The following is a 6728-nucleotide window of genomic DNA, read 5'->3' as shown; positions in this document are numbered from 1 at the left end:
AGAATTATGGTATCACAGTGCCTTAATGAAATGAGTGTTGTGCGCCCTAATTTAATCAATATTAGAATATCTGCCAATTAGCACCATTATTTTACTTGCATGTGAAAATTAGGACCCTGCTAATTTATCACTGCTCTATCTCTCACTGGTTTCATTACAAATGTGATAACAATGGTTGATTTTTGATTTTCCCATTTTAAATTATAGAGAGAGGCTAGATTCCAATTAGTCTCCATTGAAAGTGTTGATGAGGTTTAACTGGAAAAATTAATTAAAAAGTTTGTTAAGATTAGAATCATGACGTTTTGAGTATTTAATCAAAATACATTTTAGCAATGAATTAAAACCTCATTTGCATACATTTGTTAATTTATAGATGGGGATATGATTTCAATCAAAAGTTTACAGTTTAGACAAATGTCATGTACAAATCAAGCACTTCAAATGAACATGTTTGTCTTGCATATGTAGCCGATACGTCTATGCCGGTAACCCCCTGTTGTACGGTCTCCATGTGAAGTAGTACCAGCAGTGGATACCATGGTTATGTCTTAAATCATAATCTTCATTCTTTCCCTGACTTCAACCCACTTTGTAACTACAGATTAGCTCCACATATCCAATGTTCCTACACTGTTCTGATTACCATGCTTATCTGGCAAGCCTCTTAATTGAAGATAGACCGTGTACATATAGTTTGTGAATCAGTATCGAATGCTCTTAACTTTACGAGGGATTACGCCACATATCTGCAATCCCCTCTGCCTAATATGAAGCTATAGACACTAACATGTGGACAGAATAGAACAGCTGTAGAGGAAGGGACAGTGGGATGGAGAGGGGGTAAAGTTAGCTACTCCCCCGCTCTCTAATCCCTTGCATCCGGTTGACATTTGTTCTCTCTTTCTTTCTTCCCCCAGTCAGTCGGTGTGTTCGTTCGCTGAGGGAATTTGAGATTCAATTAAAGACACACATAACTGGGAGAAGAGGAGCCTTTTAGTGCTAGGGTTAATGGTGAGTTATTGTATAAGAACGACTTTGTGAATATTGCTTAATTCCCCCCCACACCCCTCTCTCTCTCTCTCTCTCTCTCTCTCTCTCTCTCTCTCTCTCTCTCTCTCTCTCTCTCTCTCGCTCTGTGGTTAATAGCTATTTTGAGAGCAATATGATGTATTACTGCGGGCTCCCTCCAGAGACCTAAAGGGCTCCTGCACTGAATACCATTTAAGACGGTAAAACGAATTCCTGGTCAAATCATCTTTATTTAAACCCCCCCTCCCCCCACTTCAAATGTGATGGGAAATTAACTGCTAACCACCTATTTAAATTCTGACCAGATCCCGGGTCAAATGGCTTTAAAACATATGAAACATGTAGTTTGGCCGTGGAAATGTGTGCTGGAGTCTCCCCTTGGTATTAGCACTCAGATTAAATTGTGGTTATGAAGATGACAGGCTTGGTGTGGACTTAAAGAGAGTATATTAAATCCCTCTAGTGAAGGAATGAGAGTGTGTACATTTCCTCCAAGGGTCAGTCCAGGGCATGTGTGAAATAATAACAGAGATCATGTTGATGTTTGAATGGACTAGTGGAATGACATATGGGACATCGTTAAGTCGTATGAAGATATCATTATCTTGATATGTTGGTGAATGTAGTGGAATTCGAGGAGGTACAACAACAAAAAGTACAGAAAAATGAAATAAAGGGCAACAAATGTTAATGCATTTGGATACATTGGATTTTCAAGGGCTGGAAATTCCTTAAATGAAGTACAATTGACTGATTCTCTACCCTCTTTTAGGGTATTTAGAGCAGTAACAGATACCACATTCAGTACACAGCTTTAAAGCTCACAAACAAATTGGGATGCCTTCAACACACACATACACCCCCCCCCCCAAAAAAAAGAAAGGCGAGCCCAGCTGTTTGGGCCACACGTCCAATGGAGATAAAGGGAAAAGGGGGGAAGAGAGCAGTGTGGCCCTCCAGCGGAGTGCTCATCAGAGGGTGAAGAAGACAGTCGAGGCCCCCTGAGGCCCACGGGAGGTTTTAGCCAAATTAGAAACGTAACCTGCAGGAAAAAAGCATCGCTACGCCGGGTGGGACTGTATGTGTGTGTGTGTTTTGTGTTTTTTGTGTGTTTTTGTTTATGCATGGGTGTGTGTTCATACATGTGTGTATTGGTGTGTGCGTGCGTAAGTGCATGCGTGTGTGTGTGTGCTCGCACGTGTGTGTGACTCCTTAATCGTTGCAGCAGTCCTGTCCTGGGCATGATAATCACACCATTTGTGAATGAGCTATTACCTAATGAAATCTGAAGAATGCTTGGCACCACCCAGGCCCACTTGGCTTTGTGTGCTGGCAGCCTGTTTCAGCTTGCACAAAGCCATGCCATCATATTTAGGACTGGCATTTCTCTTGATGAGAGGTGGGCCAATGTGTGTTCTGCTCTGATTGTTTGAGTAAACTATCATTAGCAACACGGCTTTACTGTGGGGCTTTCGCTCCTACAATACCGTATCTGTTGAAATCAAAACCAGGGTGTTGGTTGATATTGTGACAAATCTGTCAAGAATTTGTATTACTCGACATATGCTGTGATCAGTTGTTTGTTAACTTAACACGTGTCCTCAAGTACTGTAAAATATATATATATATATATATATATATATATATATATATATATATATATATATTTATCTATGTAGCGTTATAGCTGCATAGAAGTTTTGTAGTCTGGAGTCTAGACAAGGCCTTTGCACCTGTTGGCAAGACATGAGGGGAAAACGTGTATTTTATATAGTTGGAGGTAAAGGGCAGGCTGAAAAGCATTTAATTGAGCACCTAAAGGGAGAAGTCCTGCAATTTTCCACACTAAAACATACACTTAACATTTTTTGATTGGAAGCAGATTTAAAATAAGGGGGAAATGTGTTCTAGGCATCAGTTCTCTGTGCTGTAAGTCTGCTGTGAAAAACCCCCACCACCCATATACCAAAGGGTTTTCATAATTCTGTTGGGGGTCCTTAATGTGTGTGTGTGTTGCTGAGACTGGCAGTCAAATTATGCACGCGTGAACACACACACACACACACACACACACACACACACACACACACACGAATGCACGGACGCACACACACACGCACACACACACACACACACACACTCAAATGCATTTATGGGGATGAATACACACACATATGCACATGAAACAACCACATGGCCACACACACGCATGTGCATAAATACAAAAATGATGACTGACGTGAGAGCGACAGAGTAAAAGTTTGTCCACTTTATCAATGTCATCATACTGCCCTCTTTTGTCAGTAGGAGTCAAGGGAAAACAACAAGAACCTCGCTTCCTCTTCTTCTTCTTCTTCTTTTTCTTCTTCTTTCTCTTCTTCTTCTTCTTTCTGACAAGGAGTGTTTTATTTCAACTGTAATTTAATGCTTGAATGAATACATTCTTGTGTTTATGCCAACATTGGGATTGTTTTTATTCATGCCTCCACATTTGTGGAGGGTGGTGATTAGCAAAGAGAGGGGGATGGATGAGGAGAGGAGAAAAAGAGAGGGAGGGTGGTGGTGGTAGACAATACGTCTAATGAGTGAAATGAGAAAGTCCGTAAAATAGCTCCTCTCTCTCTGCCATTTAAATGTAACCTTCATTACGTATGCATCCAGCAGTAATTGTTACTCAATGGGGTATTGATCCCTGTATCCAGTAACTAACCTCTGATCACCCTGTCCTGTCTGATCACCCAGCCTGCTCTCAGGTCTACCACAGGAGACAGAGATCAACCAATCCCGATCAATGCCTCTATTGCTGTGGGTAGAAAATATATTTAAAAATACATGCGCTCGGAAAAAGTCAAAATAGTATATCAGACGATGACGTACTGTTTTAATAGACTTGTTACTAAATGTCTGTATAATTTTTTGTGACACAGTGGTGAGATTTAATTGAGCATAAAATAATGGAAAATATTCATTGATTCCTAATAGGTAACCACTTACTGACCAGACAAGGAAATATAGTGTAATCATACTATGTATTAAGCATGCAATTATAACCTCCCTGTAATTTATACCTTCACCTGCCATACTACAACAATCAATATCGCACTGACTTTAATGTACATATTTTATGCTTAAGTAATAAACACCACAGTTTGACTCCTTACACATAAATGTACATATCACACAATATAATAATATTATATACTATATATAGTATAAACAATACATTGCCACTACGCTAAGGAGTTCACAACTGGCTGTTATGGAAGGGCTGGAGTCATGTTCATGTGTGTATAGAGTCTGTGTGCAGGCAGAGAGAACATTCATTGAGTAGAGCTCCTCTTGTGGACAAACAGAGGCACTGACATGAGAACGTTAAGTGATTTGCCTGAAGTTTGTCTCTGATGCATCCGGATGTTTCTATGGCCAGTGTTAATGTATTAAGTTCCATTAAAACAATCATGTAACATTTGTTTTTTTTATGGATCTCCATGTTGTCCCTTTGCTACCAGTAATTCAGGAATTAAACATGTTATAAGAAAGGGAATTAAAAGAGGAATTAATTAGACAAGCTTCGATCTTCTTCCCGCCACATCGAAGTAGAATTGTACCCATGAAGCACATGCACCGTAACCCATTCTCCTGTACGTAGCACACTGTCTTTCGGCCTATGGGTCATTGAAAGGTCATTCAATTGAAATGCCTCAGATATAAACTCCAATGTTTCCCTCTCCTGTGTCACAGAGAAACAGGGCAGTGACACATAATCACATTTAAGCATTATAAATCTCCAGTCTCCTCATCGTCATCCTCCTCCTTATCACCGTCCACAAAGGTTCACGGGATGTCAAAATCCTCCCACTGGTCAGTGTCCCACTCCAGTCCGATCAGCGGCAATGTCCAATCTGACCATAATACCATCAAATATCCAAATATCCAATCCTAGGTGCTTTTATCCCATTATGAACACAATGAGTCTTATGTGATGGACATCAGATTAGAACGTCTAATGATGATAGGTGAGATTGGATTCTGGCCGTGGGATTTCGCTGAATCTGACCTCATCTAATATTTTGTTGTCTAGTTTTGGAATGATAACAGTCCCTGAATTGTGTGAGTATCTACTCAAATATAGGCTACCGTTGTGTGTAAGTGGACAATGTTGAGCCTATAACACGTTGCAAAATCACAACATTTGGAAGATTCATAGCCTACCTTTAACAAATAGATTGTGGGGTTAAAACGTTAAGATTGAATAGCAAAACGAAGCGAGGACCAATGTTGTGCTTGGTGTTCACATTGTGAGTATAGGCAGGCAGTGAGTTACTATAGGAGATACATCTTGTCATGTCCTTTCGCACATTTTCCCTGTCTTGTGAGTGTCACCTTCACACCACTCACCACCTTTCTGCTTGGCTCTCTGCTCTCTCGTTGTGTCTCTCCAAGGACATGTCTTTGTCGAAGATGGAGGAAGCACCTAGCTAAGGTTGGTGGTGAACAGTTAGGCCTGAGGGCCAATGGGCCTCGGGGTTGAAGTGTCTAAGGGTGGTAATAGTGCCACATTAGTAGGTTCAAGAACTGGTGAAGATGTCTTACTCGCTCTTCACACCAATCACACGAGGATGAGATGTACATGAAACCAAACCACCACCTTGTGGAATAGCAAGGGCCTTCATGGATTCACAGGAACCCCATTCAGTCATACACACAAAGTGCGTAGCCCTTCTGACAGCAATACTCACCAAGAGACAAAAGGGACTTTTTCGCCTTCGCTGTCAAGATAACGTCTGGAAACGTCTATTGTAAAGCAATGGGCTATTGTACATTTACATTTAAGTCATTTAGCAGACGCTCTTATCCAGAGCGACTTACAAATTGGTGCGTTACCTTAAGACATCCAGTGGAACAGCCACTTTACAATAGTGCATCTAAATCTTTTAAGGGGGGTGAGAAGGATTACTTTATCCTATCCTAGGTATTCCTGAAAGAGGTGGGGTTTCAGGTGTCTCCGGAAGGTGGTGATTGACTCCGCTGTCCTGGCGTCGTGAGGAAGTTTGTTCCACCATTGGGGGGCCAGAGCAGCGAACAGTTTTGACTGGGCTGCGCGGGAACTGTACTTCCTCAGTGGTAGGGAGGCGAGCAGGCCAGAGGTGGATGAACGCAGTGCCCTTGTTTGGGTGTAGGGCCTGATCAGAGCCTGGAGGTACTGAGGTGCCGTAACAATCGGTCATTTGCATTTTTGGACACCGATTATGGCCGATTACATTGCACTCCACGAGGAGACTGCGTGGTAGGCTGACTACCTGTTACGCGAATGCAGCAAGGAGCCACGGCAAGTAGCTAGCAGGCACCAAGCCCGTCACATAAAAAAAACATCCAATCTTAACAATCACTAGTTAAACTAATATCATCAACCATGTGTAGTTATCTAGCTTGTCCTGCGTTGCATATAATCGATGCAGTGCCTGTTAATTTATCATCGAATCACAGCCTACTTCGCCAAATGGGTGATGATTTAACAAGCGCATTCGCGAAAAAAGCACTGTCGTTGCATCAATGTGAACCTAACCATAAACATCAATGTCTTTCTAAAAATCAATACACAAGTATATATTTTTAAACCTGCATATTTAGTTAATATTGCCTGCTAACATGCATTTCTTTTAACTAGGGAAATTGTGTCACTTATCTTGCGTTCT

The sequence above is a fragment of the Oncorhynchus nerka genome, linkage group LG18 (genome assembly GCF_034236695.1).
Source record: "Oncorhynchus nerka isolate Pitt River linkage group LG18, Oner_Uvic_2.0, whole genome shotgun sequence".
Lineage (NCBI taxonomy): Eukaryota > Metazoa > Chordata > Actinopteri > Salmoniformes > Salmonidae > Oncorhynchus > Oncorhynchus nerka.
This window is presented reverse-complemented; position numbering follows the sequence as displayed.